This window comes from Bos taurus, chromosome 7 (genome assembly GCF_002263795.3).
Source record: "Bos taurus isolate L1 Dominette 01449 registration number 42190680 breed Hereford chromosome 7, ARS-UCD2.0, whole genome shotgun sequence".
Classification (NCBI taxonomy): domain Eukaryota; kingdom Metazoa; phylum Chordata; class Mammalia; order Artiodactyla; family Bovidae; genus Bos; species Bos taurus.
Genome location: NC_037334.1, coordinates 9,743,235 through 9,763,216, shown reverse-complemented (window position 1 = coordinate 9,763,216; position 19,982 = coordinate 9,743,235). Strand labels below are relative to the sequence as shown.

Genomic DNA, 19,982 nt, shown 5'->3' with positions numbered 1-19,982 from the left:
TTAATTCACCATACATCTCTCTGAATTTTTTTTTTTAATCCCACAGTACCTTCAGAAATATAGACTTCCCAGATGGCTCAGTGGTAAAGAATCCACCTCCCAATGCAGGAAACATGGATCAGAAAGATTCCCTGGAGAAGGGAATGGCAACCCACTCCAGTATTCTTGCCTGGGAAACCTCACCAGAGGAACCTGGCAGGCTACAGCCCATGGAGTGCAAAGAACCAGACACAACTGAAGCAATTTAGCATGCTTGCACCTTCAGAAGTAAGAAAATTGAGGTTTATGGAAACTAAATTTTTGCTACGTATAAAACCCTTAAAGCTTATTTTCATGAATTATTAATATGTACAAATGCAAAACTGCAGTATGCCCTCTTGATTCTGTAAAGTTTCTTTAATTCATCAAAATTTACACTTAACAGGTGCAGTTTATTATGTTCATTATATGCCAATGAATTCTTTATTTTTTGTAAATTAATTAATTAATTTATTTGGAATTCTTTAAATGAAAAAAATCTCATGGTTGAAGTATGATCTAGAAAGCACAAAGGTAGCTGATTCACCCTTAAAATGAGTGTAAGGTATGTTTTCTAACTATGACAAAAGCAAAATGTCACAAACATATAGGATCAGTGCATTGAAGTCAAAGTAATTTATATGCTAAATATGTTTTTTTTTCTGTAAATACAATTTTAAAAATAGAAGTGAAGTAAACTGACCATAAATTTGTTCGAGACCAAAAGGCACTATAGACACACATGGGGCATGGACGAGCCTTAAAACCCACCACAGAGCCTGACAACTGACTCCACATTCATAAGGAACTCACTAGAGTTCAGAATAACTTCACATCATGTAGCCCCTTTTAATAATAAAGGCATTCAATTAAACCACTTGATTTTCTGAAGATCTATTATATAACAATAGTTAACTGATGTAACAAAGTCATCTGAACTGAGGACAGTTCTAAGAGTTCACTACTTCTCATGTCAGTGATCTCTGTTCTGATATTTGAGGACACTGTTCATGATAACTCTGATATAGTTTATTTCAGACAACTCTACTAAAAAGTGAGGTTCTGTTCCAGGGAACTTGGACAGGTGAGAAGGAGTTGCATTTTCATGCAGAAAATCAGCTGTCCCTGAATCACATGATTGGAAAGGAATTCAAAATCTCCTGTGAGTCATAACATCTCATGAAGATTAACATTTTGTTCATTCTACAAGTAGACATGGAATGAATAATATGTTAGTCCACTACTCCTTTAGACATGATGTTGCAATTTAGAAAAGATTGAGGCATATCATCTAGAGAAATGGAAGGATTTATATATGTAGGCAGCACGACATTTTCAAACAGATTTAGGAAGATGACCAATCCCATTGAAACACATGAAACAATCCAACAAGTCTTTCACTCCATTATATAAATCCTCTAAAAGATAAACACAAATCTTCCATATGTCAATAAGTAGATTTACAACTTGAAAAGCAAATATTTGCATACAATGTATAATTTTAAACTTTGCTTTGTCATATTTAGGGTCACCTATGTTTCAATATTGGAAAAAAAAACCTGAGATCATGGCAACTGGTCCTATTACTTCATGGTGAATAGAATGGGAAAAAGGTGGAAGCAGTGACAGATTTCCTCTTCTTGGGCTCTAAAATCACTGTGGATGGTGATTGCAGCTGTAAAATTAGAAGACAATTGTTTCTTTGCAGGAAAGCTATGACAAACCTAGACATGTGTGAAAAAGCAAAGACATCACTTTGCCAAAAAAGGTCCGTATAGTCAAGGCTATGGTCTTTCCAGTAGTCATGTATGGATATGCGAGCTGGACCATAAAAAATGTAGAGTGTCAAAGAACTGTGATGCTGGAGAAGACTCTTGAGAACCCCTTGGACAGCAAGATCAAAACAGTCAATCCTAAAGGAAATCAATCCTGAATATTCATAGGAAGGATTGATGCTGAAGCTAAAGCTCCAATCATTTGGCCACCTGATGCAAGGGAGCTGACTCACTGGAAAAGACCAGTGAAGGGAGAAGGAGAAGAGAGCAACAGAGGATGGGATGGTTGGATGGCATCATCTACTCAATGGACATGAACTTGGGCACCCTCTGGTAGATGGTGAGGGACAGGGAAGCCTGGATTGCTGCAGTCCATGGGGTCAAAAAGAGTCAGACACGACTTGGTAACTGAACAGCAACAATGACTCCAAGGACATATTAAGTGAATTTGTTTATTCTAAGTTGTGTTGAATAAATACTCCACATGGAGACATATACCTAATGACCTATTTTTTGCCAGTGGCCATGGCAGGCATTGTGGACATGGAATTGAATAAGAGAATAGGATCCTAGTGAGGAGAATAAAAGTCAGTGACTGGATATAAAATACAATATATATTGTATAAATTACTATAGAGATATAGAAAAATGATGGCCCCAAAAGGAAAAAAAAAATTGTCTGAGACTTTCCTTTAAATCATATATAAACATATAAATGTGATCGTTTCTGAGTGTATTTCTTTCCAAGGGAGTGTACAACTCATGACTAATCTTTTACTTAAAAAACAAAACAAAACATGGCTTCAGGCAGTTCAGTCCCTCAATTGTGTCCGATTCTTTGTGACCCCATGGACTTCAGCATGCTAGGTCTCCCTGTCCATCATCACTCCCAGGGCCAACACAAACTCATACCCAATGAGCCAGTGACACCATCCAACCTCATCCTCTATCGTCCCCTTCTCCTCCTGCCTTCAATATTTCCCAGCATCAGGGTATTTTCAAATGAGTCAGTTTTTCGCATCAGGTGGCCAAAGTATTGGAGTTTCAGCTTCAGCATCAGTCCTTCCAATGAATATTCAAGACTGATTTTCTTTAGGATGGACTGGTTGGATCTCCTTGCAGTCCAAGGGACTCTCAAGAGTCTTCTCCAACACCACAGTTCAAAAGCATCAATTCTTCGGTGCTCAGCTTTCTTTATAGTCCAACTCTCACATCCATATATGACTACTGGAAAAACCATAGCTGTGACTAGACGGACCTTTTGAAAGGTTGTTACTGAACCAGGAAAGATGAAAAGATTCTTGGCCTCTGGAGGAGAAGAATTCAATCTGGGCCAGAGACGAGGCTTGATCGCTCAGAGCTTTTGTGTAATAAAGTTTTATTAATGTATAAAAGAGATAGAGAAAGCTTCTGACATAGACATCAGAAGGGGACAGAAAGAATACCCACCTGCTAGATTTTTTATAGCTAGTTTTTATATGCTGGATGTCATATAGTTACTAGCAGTCTGTTAGTGAAAGAGAAATGCCTAAAAACTCAGAGAATGGCACCAGGCCCCTCACCCACAAGAAGCATTTTGAGATAATCTTGGCACCAGGCTGGTGATCCTGGGCCATAAACTGATTGACTTGAATCTTGTAGAATGGCAGATTACCATACAAATAGTTCCGTTTACATGGATAAGGAGAACAATATATGAGGATAACATACTGGTTTGTCAAATCAGTTCTGAGCCTTTAGGGGGAAACTACTTGAAGTCAGGGTTTGGGGTAAATGCATAGTACATTAACATAGCTTAAGACAAACATTTCCAGAAGAAAAATGCGTTGGTTAGCTCAAGATTTGAGAAAAGTTAAGTTCAGGTGGAACCAGGTGTCATTATGGCAACATAGTATTTTAAGAGAAACATCTTTTTAAATTTGTATACAGAAGGGGAAAAAACATATCACTAGTTTGTTTTCTGACACTTAAGAGGGAGATAAAAAAAAATGTCTGACACTTGCAACCTATTTCCTCCGTTTGGAGACCCGTGGCCTTCCTGCCTGTTACCCTCTCACTTTGTTGGCAAAGTAATGTCTCTGCTTTTCAATATGCTGTCTAGGTTGGTCACAGCTATTCTTCCAAGGAGCAAGTGTCTTTTGATTTCATGGCTGCAATCACCATCTGCAGTGATTTTGGAGCCCAAGAAAGTAAAGTCTGTCACTGTTTCCACTGTTTTCCCATCTATTTGTCATGAAGTGGTGGGACTGGATACCATGATCTTGGTTTTCAGAATGTTGAGTTTTAAGCCAACTTTTTCACTTTCCTCTTTCACTTTCATCAAGAGGCTCTTTAGCTCTTCTTCACTTTCTGATGTAAGGCTTGATATTATATTTTTTATTTGAGAAAAAGAATTTTAAATAAATTCAAAGTCATATGATTTGAAATAGAAAATAATTTGGGAGAGCAGGAAAATGATAAGAGGTAAAACTGCTGAAATCATACCTTCTGGCTCCAATATTATGAACCCTGTACTCACATGGCCTTGTTCAACTCCAGGACAGTTGCACCTTGTTGCCATCCCCACATATTTTTTCATAGCCTTCTTTATGTCTTTATTTCTCAGACTGTATATGAAGGGGTTCAGCATGGGTGTGACCACTGTGTACATCAATGAGGCTGTTGCACTTGAGTGTGAGCTGTGGGTAACAGCAGAGCTTAGGTACACTCCTAAGCATGTACAATAGAATAAGGAGACAATTGAAAGGTGAGATGCACAAGTGGAAAATGCTTTATACTTTCCCTAAGATGATGAGAATCTACAAATGGAAGACACTATCTTAGCGTATGAGTAAATGATACCAACCAGGGGACCACCACCCAGAAGTGGGGCTCCAAAACACATCACTATGTCATTAAGAAAGGTATCAGTGCAGGCAAGTTGAATCAACTGATTAAGTTCATAGAAATAATGAGGGATTTCTAAATGTGTATAGAAGCCAAGCTGCAAAACCATTAAGGTTTGTAAGAAGGAATGCAAGACACTGATGATCCAGGAGACCAGGAGCATAATGCCACAAAGCCATGGATTCATAATGACTGTGTAGTGCAGGGGGTGACAGATGGCCACAAAGTGGTCATAGGCCATCACTGTTAGGAAAAAGTCATCCAACCCTACGAAGAGTATGACAAAGTACATCTGAGTAATGCAGCTTTCATAGCTTATCAGCTTTCCCTGGTTCTGGATGTTCCACAGCATCTTTGGGATGGTGGTAGAGGTAACACAGAGGTCTACAAAGGACAGGTTGGAGAGGAAGAAGTACATAGGTGTGTGGAAGTGGGAGTCAGAAATGGTGGCTAGGATGATAGCCAGATTTCCAAACACAGTGATCAGATACATAAAAAAGAAAATCATGAATGTGATGGGCTGCAATTCTTGTTCGTTTGAAAATCCCAGAAGAAGAAATCCTGAAACTACTGTAAGATTCTCTTCTTCCATTTGTTGAAGTTGAGTATAAGAAAGGAGAAAACTATCATTAGCTATCTTTACACAAATGGCTTTCACCCACAAAATTGAAACGGTTAGTTTATATTTTGCAGTAACAAAATTAACATCAATACTTTTGTGTATGGACCTAATCCTCTGTGGGATTCCCTATTGCTATCCCTGATTAGGAAATTTTCCCATTTTTAGCTTTTTTGTCACCATGTTATGTTCCACCCTTATTAAAAATTCTATCATTTATTTCTAGAATTCATATTGTTTGCTGACAATTTTCCTATTACTGTCTAGTCTTTGAGTGTAAGAAGATGAAAAGCAAAAGCACCTAACATGCATAAAAACATCACATATGATGTACCCACAGCTAACTTCATAATAAATGGTGAAAAAAATTAAAGTTTTACCTGTATGATCAGGAGCGAGACAAGGGTACCCTCTCTCACCACTCTTATTCCACATGGTACTAGAAGTCCCTAGTCAGAGCGTTAAAGAACAAAAAAGAAATAAAACATGTAAGACTTGGAAAATAAGCAAAACTGTCTTTGTTTGCAGATGACATACCTATAATACAATCCTAAAAAAAAATATGTGAAAAATGTTACAGCTAATAAAAAAAAATTCATTAAAATGCAGGATACAAAACTAACATATAAAAATAAGTAACAATTATTTTAATTTAAATTTATTTATTTTAATTGGAGGCTAGTTACTCTACAATATCAAATTATCAAAAAGGAAATAAAGAAAGCAGTAGTATTTACAATAGTATTAAAACCAACCAAATGCTTAGGAATAAGTTCAACCAATGAGGGAAAGTATCTCTATCCTGAAAATTACAAGACGTTGTTGATAGGAATCGAAGAAGATACAAATAAATGGAAAGTATCCCATGTTTCTAGATTCGAAAAAATATTATTCTTATAATGTTTATATTAGTTAAAGCAAATATACAGATTCAATGCAATCCATGTCAAGATTTCAATGGCATTTCTCACAGAAACAGGTAAACAATCCTGAAATTCATAAGAAATCACAAAACCATAAATATCCAAAATAATCTTGAGAAAGAAGGACAGAGCTAGAGTCATCACACCTTCTGCTTTCAAAAATATACTACAAAGCTACAGTCATCATAACAGCAGGGTACTAGCATAAAAACAGACATGTATCACTATGTAACAAAACTGGTATCCCATTAATAAAATGACACTTAGATGGTTAATTCATCTATGACAAAGAACACATTAATATAAAATAGGGAAAATATGACCTCTTCTATAAGTAATACTGGAAAAATTGTCCAGCTACGTAGAGCAGATTGATATTGGACCACTACTTTATGGTAGTCAAAGAAATTCCTCCTAAATGAATTAAAGACATAAGTAGACCTAAAACCATTAAAATCCTATAGAAAAACATATGGAAATGATTTCTTAGCATAGTTCTTGGAAATATTTATTTTGGATTTGACATGTCAACAAAGTATCAAAATAAGAAATAACCAAGTGGTACTACATCAAACTAGACAGCATCCACAGGAAAAAATAAAAAACAAACTAACAGCATGACCAAAAACAAACAAAAAAAAGATATGGAACTGGAAAAAAAATATTTTCAAACAAGATATCTGAAAGGGAGTTAATATTCAAACTATAAAAGGAACTCATACAACCTAGCAGGGCTTTCCTGGTGGCTTAGTGATAAAGAATCTGCCTGCCAATGCAGGAGTCAGAGGAAACGTGGGTTTGATCCCTGGGTCAGAAATATCTCCTGCAAGAGGAAATGACAACCCACTCCAGTATTCTTGCCTGGAAAACTCTATGGACAGAGGAACCTGGAGAGTTACAGTTCATGGTGTTGCAAAGAGTCAGACACAACTGAGACTACTGAACATACAACCCAGTATTTATTGAATAAAAAATAGGGAATAAATAAATAAAAATAGGGAAAGGATATGAGTAGATGTTTTCCAAAGAGATATTCAAATGGTCAACAAGTGTGTGAAAAGGCACACAACAATGCTGTTCATTAGGGAACTTCAAGTCAAAACTGAATGAAATATCAGCTATTCCTGTTATAATGGTGATTGTCAAAAATACTAGAGCTAAGAAGTGATTATAAGAATGTGGAGAAAAGTGAACTTTGTGCACTACTGGTGTTAATATAATTTGCAAAATCTGTGTAATTTGTGAAATGTCCATTATATAAAACAGAATGGAGTTTCATCAGAAATAATTAGAAAGAGACTACAATTCAATAACTTCAGCTCTGGAAAGTGAAAGTGTTAGTCACTCAGTCATGTCTGACTTTTTGCAACCCCATGAATTATAGCCCACCAGGCTCCTTTGTCCATGGAATTCTCCAAGCAAGAATACTGGAGGGGGTTACCATTTCCTTCTCCAGGGGATCTTCTTGCCACATTGGAAATAGGTACACAAGTAATTTATTAGCACTAATGAGATAGAGGAAATTTCACTAATATTTTTGTTTAAATCAATGATTTAAGACTGAAGAATGTTAAAGTGACACCTCAAATATTTCAGCAATGAAAACAAAAAATTAAAATGCAATGGAGGGAGAAATCTATGGCTGATGGATTGATTTGATCACAAAAAGTTGTAAGCACTCACAGTGGCCCACAGACACATTTATAATATGTAAAAGAGCTAAGTGGCAAGTAGTCAGTTTATGGAAAAACTTCAATTCTTTGAAAGAACTCAGTGAAAAGCAGGAATTAAAATAGTCCAACCAAATGTATTGAATCAAATGCCACATACATATAATTTGTGTCAAGAAAGTAAATGTCTAACATCCACATATATATTCAGCCTCACAAGGTAATAAATAGTTGCAGAATAAATCTGGTTGCATACCTCTTTGACATATAAAATAATTCTTTTTCACATGGACACCCTGAGTGACAGAAGATATTCTGAAACATGTATCTCATGAAATGCTATTGTAAATATTCATTTGCAGTCATTCCTTGGTCTTGATCATCTTATCATATGGGTATATAGTCAAATAGGTACTATCTTAAAAAATGAAAGGAAACCCCACACTTCCCTGAACATCTCTCCACAACTAATATCTATTTGTTTACTTCTATTAATTAATAAGTTCTTGGACATAAATTTCACTTTCCTCAAAGTACATCACACCTCCCATTCCCCCCTCTAATTTGATTTCCATCACTAAGATTTAATTGGTATCACTGACCCTCAAATTGCTGAGTTCAATGTTCATGTTTATTTACAGCATCATAAAAATACATTGATCTATTAATCAAACAGCTTTTCAGGTGGCACAGTGGTAAAGAATCAGCCTACCAATGAAGGAGCCATAGGAGAGTCAGGTTTCATCTCTGGGTTGGGAAGATCCCCTGGAGCAGGAAATGGCAACCCACTCCAATATTCTTGCCTGGAAAATCTCATGGACAGAGGAGCCTGGGTCACAGAGTCGGACACGACTGAGTGACTGAGTGCATGCACAGCATGCACACACACACATGTGCACACACACACACACACACACACATCAATCAAACAAGCGAACAACCACAGTGATCTCTGGACACTGGGCTAGACTGGATTGGCTTTCAGATGACCTCAGATAAGCAGTAGGCTTCCATATTATCTGATACCTTCTCTATCAGTTGGGTATCAGAACTAACCTGGATGGAAACTCTCTGTGTGGAAGTCCTCCCTGGGTGATGGATGATGGAGACTGAAACTCAGTCCCCACAAGTCAGCTGTTAAGGGTCAGGCATTCTTCCCTGATCCAGACTAAGGACAACAATAGTGATAACTGTGCCCCACCCAATCCAAGTTTGTACTCATGGGAAACTGCAGTGAGAAGGTGTTTACAGCTCTCTCTCTGCTCATTAAGTATATTTCCCTCCTTTACTACCAAACCCATGTAGGTGATTTCCCAGTGGGACACTCATCTAGAGGGCATGAAATTTTTTCTGCTGATTCTCTGCTCCTCGGGGACCAGCTTATGAGCCAGGTGAATTCTGGCTTTATCACTCCTCCATTAACTCTTCTTCTTTCCAGAAGTCTAAACCCTAAGGTCCTCATCAAAACCTGGAGTTAAAATTTTCTTAAAGCCTAAGACTGAAGATTCTGTATTGTTTAGGTTCCCTGGAACTTCACACATTGATTTTTGATTGGGATAGTGTCCCTGAAACTTCACAAAATTATTATTCCTCTGTTTTCAAAAGGGACAGATTGTAAAATTTAATATAAAACCTTGGGCAGTATACTCCTTGGCTTCCTGACACTTTGACCAAAGCAATTAGAAAACCCATAGTTATATCACAAGATAAAAGCTGTGGCTTAGCTCCTTATTATAAAGTATGCATGATTCATTTCGATGTTTGGCAAAACTAATACAATATTGTAAAGTTTAAAAATAAAATAAAATTTAAAAAAATAGACATTTCTCCAAAGAAAACATAAAGATAGCCATGAGACACATAAAAAAGATGTTCAACATAGCTAATTATTAGACAAAAGCAAATCAAATCTACAATAAGGTATCACCTCACACCAGTCAGTATACTAAGTTGCTGCTAAGTTGCTTCAGTCGTGTCAGACTCTGTGCGACCCCACAGACGGCAGCCTACCAGGCCCTGCTGTCCCTGGGATTCTCCACGCAAGAACACTGGAGTGGGTTGCCATTTCCTTCTCCAATGCATGAAAGTGATAAGTGAAAGTGAAGTCGCTCAGTCGTGTCTGACTCTTAGCGACCCCATGGACTGAAGCCTACCAGGCTCCTCCATCCATGGGATTTTCCAGGCAAGAGTACGGGAGTGGGTTGCCATTGCCTTCTCCGACCAGTGAGTATGCCCATCATTAAAAAAAAATCTACAAACTATAAATGCTGGAGAGGGTTTGGAGAAAAGGGAACCCACTTACACTGTTGGTGGAAATATAAATTGATATTTATATTGATACAGCCACCATGGAGAACAGCATGGAGGTGTCTTAAAAAACTAAACATAAAACTATCATTTTATCCAGGAATCTCACTCCTAGGCATATATATAGAGAGAGAGAAAATCATAATTTGAAACCAATACAATACTGTAAAGTTAAAAAATAAAATTAAATTAAAAAAAAAGAAAACTAATGCAAAAAAAAAAAAGAAAGAAAAGAAAAGATAAATGTGTTCCAATGTTCACTGCAGCACTATTTACAATAGCCAGAACATGGAAGCAACCTAAATATCCATAGACAGAGGAATGAATAAAGAAAATGTGCTACATATACACAGTGGAATATTACTGAGTCATTAAAAAGAATGATATAATGCCATTTGCAGCAACATGGATAGACCTAGAGATTATCATACTGAGTGAAGTAAATCAGTAGAGAAACATCATATTGTATCACTTACATGGTACAAATGAACTTATTTGTGAAAAGCAAACTTATGGATACCGGGGGGAAAGGGAGGGGTAAATTGGGAGATTGAGATTGACACATGCACACTGTTGATGTAGTTTGGTCGATGAGTCATGTCCGACTTTTTGGGACCCCATGGACTGTAGCCTTCAAGACTCCTCTGTCCAGGAGACTTTTTCCAGGCAAGAATATTGGAGTGGGTTTCCATTTCCTCCTCCAGGGAATCTTTTCAACCCAGGGGTTAAAACCGTGTCTCTTGCATCTCCTGCATGGGCAGGCAGATTCTTTACCACTGCACCACCTGGGAAGCCCCAATTCTGTTAATGGGAATGTAAATTGGTACAGCCACTATGTAGAGTAGTATGAAGATACCTTTATATATATATACACAAAGGAATATATATTATTTTATATATATATATAAAGGAATATATATTATATACATAAAGGAATATATATTATAATATAATATAATATATATATATATATATATATATATATATATATATATAAATATATATACACATTATAAATAGAGCTACCATATGATCCCACAACCCTACTTCTGTGGCATATATCTGGAGAAAACCATAATTTGAAAAGACGCATGTAATCTGATGGTCACAAAGTAGTCAATGGTCACAAACCAGTCACAGGACAGCAAACTCAGGAGAATATCGCCCAACTCTGAAAAGACTGTGGAAAAAAATACATCTGGATAATGCAGCCTGAATAGGTCATGACTTTCTTCCTTAATTACATACTGACTCTAAACATTGTTGAGGTGAAACAGATGTTGATAAATGTAAGCAAGAGATAAAGTACATGGGGGTATGGAAATAAGAATCTGATTTGATGATTGCAGTGACAAGCAGTTTTATGCATACAGTGATCAGGTGCTTGGAGTGGATAAGTCCCAATATGGGGGCTGCACTCCTGGTGCCTCTGAAAATTCCAGAAGTCATTCTCAAATTCAGGTAACTTCTTCTGGTTCCATGTGGTACAAGTGACTGCCAATAAAGTGTTTTAAAGATTAATATTCACACAAGCTCATGTTCAGTTCAGTTCAGATCAGTTCAGTTGCTCAGTCGTGTCCGACTCTTTGCGACCTCACGAATCACAGCACGCCAGGCCTCCCTGTCCATCACCAACTCCCGGAGTTCACTCAGACTCATGTCCATCGAGACAGTGATGCCATCCAGCCATCTTATCCTCTGTCGTCCCCTTCCCCTACTGCCCCCAATCCTCCCAGCATCAGAGTGTTTTCCAATGAGTCAACTCTTTGCATGAGGTGGCCAAAGTACTGGAGTTTCAGCTTTAGCATCATTCCTTCCAAAGAAATCCCAGGGCTGATCTCCTTCAGAATGCACTGGTTGGATCTCCCTGCAGTCCAAGGGACTCTCAAGAGTCTTCTCCAACACTACAGTTCAAAAGCATCAATTCTTCAGCGCTCAGCCTTCTTCACAATCCAACTTTCACATCCATACATGACCACAGGAAAAACCATAGCCTTGACTAGATGAACCTTTGTTGGCAAAGTAATGTCTCTGCTTTTGAATATGCTATCTAGGTTGGTCATAACTTTTCTTCCAAGGAGTAAGCATCTTTTAATTTCATGGCTGCAGTCACCATCTGCAGTGATTTTGGAGCCCCCCCAAAAAAAGTCTGACACAGTTTCCACTGTTTCCCCATCTATTTCCCATGAAGTGATGGGACCGGATGCCATGTTCTTCATTTTCTGAATGTTGAGCTTTAAGCCAACTTTTTCACTCTCCACTTTCACTTTCATCAAGAGGATTTTTAGCTCCTCTTCACTTTCTGCCATAAGGGTGGTGTCATCTGCATATCTGAGGTTATTGATATTTCTCCCAGCAATCTTGATTCCAGCTTGTGTTTCTTCCAGTCCAGTGTTTCTCAAGATGTACTCTGCATGTAAGTTAAATAAACAAGGTTACAATATACAGCCTTGACGTATTCCTTTTCCTATTTGGAACCAGTCTGTTGTTCCATGTCCAGTTCTAACTGCTGCTTCCTGACCTGCATACAGATTTCTCAAAAGGCAGGTCAGGTGGTCTGGTATTCCCATCTCTTGAAGAATTTTCCACAGTTTATTGTGATCCACACAGTCAAAGGCTTTGGCATAGTCAATAAAGCAGAAATAGATGTTTTTCTGGAACTCTCTTGCTTTTTCCATAATCCAGCGGATGTTGGCAATTTGGTCTCTGGTTCCTCTGCCTTTTCTAAAGCCAGCTTGAACATCAGGAAGTTCACGGTTCACATATTGCTGAAGCCTGGCTTGGAGAATTTTGAGCATTACTTTACTAGCATGTGAGATGAGTGAAATTGTGCGGTAGTTGGAGCATTCTTTGGCATTGCCTTTCTTTGGGATTGGAATGAAAACTGACCTTTTCCAGTCACTGTCATATAATTTTAAAGCAGAGAGGTTTCTTTTTTTAATATAAATTTATTTATTTCAATTGGAGGCTAATTACTTTACAATATTGTATTGGTTTTGCCATACATCAACTTGAATCTGCCATGGGTGTACACGTGTTCCCCATCCTGCACTCCCCTCCCACCTCCCTCCCCATACCATCCCTCTGGGTCATCCCAGTTCACCAGCCCCAAGCATCCTGTATCATGCATCGAATCTGGACTGGCAGTTCTTTTCATACTTGATATTATACATGTTTCAATGCCATTCTCCCAAATCATCCCACCCTCTCCCTCTCCCACAGAGTCCAAAAGACTGTTCCATACATCTGTGTCTCTTTTGCTGTCTCATATACAGGGTTATCATTACCATCCTTCTAAATTCCATATATATGCATTAGTATACTGTGTTGGTGTTTTTCTTTCTGGCTTTCTTCACTCTGTATAATAGGCTCCAGTTTCATCCACCTCATTAGAACTAGTTCAAATGTATTCGTTTTACTGGCTGAGTAATACTCCACTGTGTATATGTACCACATAGCTTTCTTATCCATTCATCTGCTGATGGATGTCTAGTTTGCTTACATGTTCTTGCTATTATAAACAGTGAAAGCAGAGAAGTTTCATTTCAATATTTTCTTTTTGAATCAGTGCTGTAATGGCAACCCACTCCAGTATTCTTGCCTGGAGAATCCCAGGGACAGAGGAGCCTGTTGGGCTGCCGTCTATGGGGTCGCACAGAGTCGGACACGACTGAAGCAACTTAGCAGCAGAAGCCCCTTTAGGACATTCCATTTCCATTTACATTTCTTGCTAGGAATTCTTTTACTAGTCTCAGGATCTTTTTCAAGCATAATTTATACCATTTTTATTAAAAATATCTTTCATTTAATGGAGGAATATATATTGAGTATCAGATATTTTTCAGGCACTACCCAGGCAAGGAGTATTGGATACTGAGAAAAAAACATCTATACAATCCAGTAACAGAGAAAGAACACAAACAAATAAAATAATGATATAATAGGTCAGATGGTGACAAGTGTAATGAAGAAAACAGAAGCAGGTATAAAAGAAAGAGTGAAGAGCAGCCACTATTTTTTATTGGGTGTTCTGGCAGGACTGCAGTCAAGATGATGTTTCAAAAGAGACCTTAAGGAAGAGACAGCAGGGGGAATGAACTCATCTGGGGAAGTGTATGACTGGCAGAAGGCATGGCCCCTGTAAAAGTCCTGAGGAAGGTGCCTGTTTCAATCAGTCATGTATAGGAAAGGAAGGCAGTGTCTGGTAGGGGAATGAGAAAGACGGAGGGTGATGAGAGATGATGTCAGAGAATGTTGAGCAACAAGGTGACCTCCCTGATGAAGTAATTTCAAGTCACAGGTGTCCCTCCTCCACACCATGTAGCTTTACACCTTATTAATCTGGTTGCAAAGACATCCCATGAATTGTTACCATCTGTTGGTTGAGTTCTGGTCTCTGTATTATTAAGGGTCATCTTGAAAATATAAGCCCAGTTACTTCTGCACAGAAAAGAAACAGTCATTGTTTTCCTTGTTTGATTTTTTCTGTGTTTTGTTTTCAAGCAGTTTCTTAAGTTTCTTTAAGAGGATTATTATATATATTTAGTTAGACAGTTTACAGATCTCTATTTCTTTAGGAGCATTCATAGGAGCCCTATTAGTTTTCTTGCAGTTTGTGTGTGTTCAGTCATATCTGACTTTTTGCAACCCCATAAACTGTCGCATGCCAGGCTCCTCTGCCCATGGAATTTTCCAGGCAGGAATATTGGAGTGGTTTCCCATTTCCTACCCAGTGGTCTTTTGGATACAGGCATGAACCCATGTCTCCTGTGTTTCTTGACTTGGCAGGTAGATTCTTTACCACAGTGCCACCTGTGAAGTCCTCTAAGTAGTTTCTTTTTTTCCTTGAGTACTTGTGATCCTCACAGCCTTGCATCAGTGTGCATTTAAAGAAGTTGATATCTCTTCCTGTCTTGGCATAGAAAGTCCTTCACCAGATAGCCTGTTATGTTTCTGGATGGGCCAGACGGTTATGTCTTTTGGTCAGCTTCCTTCTGGAGTCCTAAAATGGGAAGATCTTTGTCTGGGCAGGTGATTGATAAGGCCTGATGCTTGGGCCCTGGGGATAGACCTGGATTTTTGGTTTATAGGGGTTGATGAGGCATCAGGGAACACTGGAATGGGCCTGGCAGTTGGGCTGCAAGAGCTGGCCTCATGCTGGGGTAGACTGAAAGCTCTGGTTAACAGGAGTCATGCTGACTTGGTGCTTAGATAAGCTTGGAGCCTAGGGTCTCAGCAATCATATGGTATCCTATTCTCAGGACAGGCTTACAGATAGGGTCAATGCAGGATGTCCTCAGGCTTGGGGGCATGGACGTTGTTCTACCGGAGTCTCAGTGTGGGGAAGTCTGCCTGGAGCCTGAGACTACAGGGGGTAGCCTGGTGTATGGGTTACAATGAGGTCAGACAAACACTTCAACTTCTTTCTGTCAGGGGGAGGGTGTCTGTCTCCATGCTTTGTTGCCCACTTGTGGAAAAGTTGTAATGAGGATAACATAAAAATGTGTTTACTAATTTTTTCTCTTATTAATGTAGTATAATCAACAGCCTAGTATCCTGACACTTACAAGTGTATTGTTGTATACAGACAGTTATTCAAATTGATGTTTCTAGTGGTAGAAGAATGCTTGAAATCCCTATATACCTCGTATCGAGAAGGGCGTGGCAATCCACTCCAGTATTCTTGCCTGGAGAATCCCCTGGACAGAGGAGATTAGTGGGCTACAGTCCATGGGGTCACAAAGAGTCAGACATGACTGAATGACTAGAGTGCGCGCACACACACACACACACCTTCATATACCATATTACTGACATTACTCAGGGAAAATCATTCTCCTCCATCTATCACCTATACTTTAAAAATATGTGTTGTTTAATGTATATCATTATATTCTAATAGGGCTTCCCAGGTGGCACTAATGGTAAACAGATCCAGCTGCTAATTCAGAAGCTTCAGGAGATGTGAGTTCGATCCCTAGGTTGGGAAGACACCCTGGAGGAGGACATGGCCACCCACTCCAGTATTCTTGCCAGGATAATCCCATGGACACAGGAGCCTGACCGGGTCACAAAGAGTTGGACACAACTGAGCAGACAGCATGATACTCTAATAAGTTAGTTAAAAGGAAAAAATTAAATTTGAAGTATTAATTAAAAATTAATAAGTCAGATAATATTTAGAGTGAAGTATGGAATATAGGTCTTCTAACTGGGAAGAAAGCAAAGTGCTATATATGGATATAGGAATTGTGGCATTAGGTAAAGGGATTCACATTTCAGAATCTCATTTTTTCTGTAAATGGATAAACTGGATATAGACAAGGAATGAACTGACCATAAATATGTTCAAGGCAAAAGAACACAAGTCACACAGTTTCATGGATGAGCCTTAGAAACACAATGAAGAGACTTCCAGCTGAATAAAGACTCATCAAGTGGCAAACAGGGCTCAGGACCACTCCCTATCATACTGTCTCATTCAATAATAAAGTCATTGTGATAAGTTATTTTATTTTATGTTGGCTTGTTATGCTACAATAACTGATACAAGAACTGATACAATAACCCAAAGGCACAGAACTGAAGGCAATGAAAATAATCTACCTTATCTTATTTTTGACATTTATTCTGATATTTGAAGATAGCATTTCTGATTGTATCATTATTTATGATACAAATCTCTGCCTGCAATTCCTGGGTCTAGAAGAGCCGCTGGAGAAGGGATAGTCTACCTACTCCAGTATTCCTGGGCTTCCCTTGTGGCTCAGCTGGTGAAGAATTTGCCTGCAATGCAGGAGACCTGGATCCAATCCCTGGGTCAGGAAGCTCCCCTGGAGAAGGGAAAGGCTACCTACTCCAGTATTCTGGCCTAGAGAATTCCATGGACTGTATGGTCCATGGGGTTGCAAAGGGTTGGACACGACTGAGAGACTTTCACTTTCACAAGTAACAGTAGTAAAAAATGACTACACTGATATCCTTTCCAGTTACCTAGGAGAACTCAGAAGGACATGTAGGTTGGTGCAGAAACTAGGCTGACCCTGAATCACATGACTAAGAAGATTCACATTGTTTTGGGAATCATTTATGATAATAAAGATTGAAGAAATGTCCCTGTATAGGAGATATATAATAGATGATTGTGGTTATTCACTGTCCCTCTAGTGTTCATAATGAAATTTAGAAAAGGATGAGTTATTTTACTTAGAGCAATAGAAAGAATCATGTTTGTATGCATCACTGGAAGATTTCAAGAAAAACAAACAAAACAAAAAAACAGTAATTCAATGAAAAACCTTAAAACATACCTTCCAAAACTTCACACCAAAGAATAAACCCCCCTTAAACAAGTGATGTATATCTTACTTCAAAAAGTAAGTGTATATTTTGAAAAATAAATATTATGCAGAGTGATACAAAGTGTAAGTTAAAGCTTGCTTCATCATATTCTAGGTCATATGAATCCAATAGTTTATTCAAATATTCGTTTTCATGAAGACATCACTAGGAGACATATATTTGGTAGACAAAGTTAGGGGCTAGTGTTGGCACTGTGCACATAGGGTGTATAAGAAAAAGAATACTCACTCCAGTATTCTTGCTGGGTATTAATTAATTGAAATTAATTAATGAAAACAAATGATTAGCTAAACGCACTATATGTTGCTGCTGCTAAGTCTCTACAGTCGTGTCAGACTCTGTGCGACCCCATAGACGGCAGCCCACCAGGCTCCCATGTCCCTGGGATTCTCCAGGCAAGAACACTGGAGCAGTATATGTTGAATCTATATAATTATGAAAAACAACTGTTATTGATACACAAGCAGTTGTGCTTATATAGTGAAAAATGCTGGTCTCAGATTTTGCTCTCCTATAAACTTATATAAATGACCTTGTTTTCTCAAATGTGTTCTTCTTTACCCCCATAGGTTTAGTACAGCCTAGAGTTATGCTTTTAGGAAAACTAATGGAAGATTACATAGGATTATATATGACATTTGAGAAAAAAAATACTGAGAAATGCATATTGTCCCACGAGACAAATGAGATTCTTCAAATATTTAATATTTGAGATTGGGAATAAATTTGGAATAATTGGAAGACAAAAAAGGGAGAAAATGTTCAATATCAGAGAGAGAATAAAGCATAATAATGGTAGTTAAAGTTTTTTAGATAAATGGAAGCCAAAGAAATAAAAATTCCAGAAATAAATAGAAAGAGCAAGTTCTAGTTTCAAAATGTGATTCAAATAATCACAATTTATGGCTTTGAGTTGTGAGCCCTGCAATTAACAGCAGTTCTTCAATATCAAGTCAATTATCTCTTTTATAGTTTCCTTTGTAAATAATATTTTCAGAGCTCCTTTTATGTCATTGTTCCTGAGACTGTAGATGAAAAGGTTCAACATGGGTGTGACCACGGTGTACATCACCGAGGTGATTACGCTTGACTGTAGCCGTGGGTATCAGCAGAAGCAATGTACACTCCTAGGACTGAAGAGTAAAATAAGGACACAACTGAGAGGTGAGATGCACAGGTGGAAAATGCTTTATACTTCCCTTGAGCTGATTAGATTCCACATACAGAGGAGACTGAGAGTAAGAGTAAAGAATACATGTGAAGGAACCACCACCGATCAGCACTCCTGCAAAATACATCACCATGTCACAGATGGAGGTGTTAGAACAACCTGACAAGTAGGCAGGCAAGTAGGACAACCTGACTGGGTTCACAGAAAAAGTGAGGGATTTCATTGTTTGTACAGAAGGACACCTGCACCACCATTAAGCTCTGTAGCAAGGAATACAGGAAACTCATAATAAAAGATAGCAGAACCAGGAGACCACAGAGCCGGAGTTTCATGATGACCATGTAGTGCAGAGGGTGACAGATGGCCACATACCGGTCATAGGCCATCACAGTCAGGAGGAAGCCATCCAGTCCCCCAAACAGTAATATAAAATACATCTGGATGATGCAACATTCATAGGTTATTACTTTGTTGTGAGTCTGGATGTTCCACAGCATCTTTGGGATGGTGGTGGAGGTGAACCAGATGTCTGCAAAGGACAAGTTGGAGAGGAAGAGGTACATGGGGGTATGCAGGTGGGGGTCTGAGCTGACAGCCAGGATGATGAGCAGGTTTCCAAACACAGTGATCAGGTACATGGAGAGGAAAAGCCCAAATATGAGAGGCTGCAGCTCTGGTTCCTTTGACAATCCCAGAAGAAGAAATCGTGAAACCTGTGTGTTATTACTGGTTCCATAAGGTAGATGTAATGACTAGAAAAGAAAAAAATAATATAACTAATTTTCATACAAATGGGCATTACTAGCTAGGTGAAATATTACAATTATATATATATATAGCTTGTATATATTAAAGTTTTAAATTAAGCCATACACACACACACACACACACACACACACACACGCACACACACCAATGAAGAAGCCACTACCTAGCAGCACTTGTATATATGGCTTAACTGAAAACTTACATGCGTGCTAAATCGCTTCAGTCATGTCTGACTCTTTGTGACCCTATGGATGGTAGAACACCAGGCTCCTCTGTCCATGGGATTCTCCAGGCAAGAATACTGGAGTGGGTTGCCCTCCAGGGGATCTTCCCAACCCAGGGATCGAATCTGCATCTCTTATGTCTCCTGCATTGGCAGACTGGTTCTTTAGAACTAATGGTGCCACCTGGGAAGCTCAACTCATACACACACACACACACACACATACACACACACACATATATATATATAGAGAGAGAAAG

General features: G+C 38.5%; 2 pseudogenes; both read right to left on the bottom strand.

Annotated features, from left to right (window-relative positions):
* Positions 4,327 to 5,271, bottom strand: OR7A131P (olfactory receptor family 7 subfamily A member 131, pseudogene; annotated as a pseudogene).
* On the bottom strand, positions 18,540 to 19,369 carry OR7A145P (olfactory receptor family 7 subfamily A member 145, pseudogene; annotated as a pseudogene).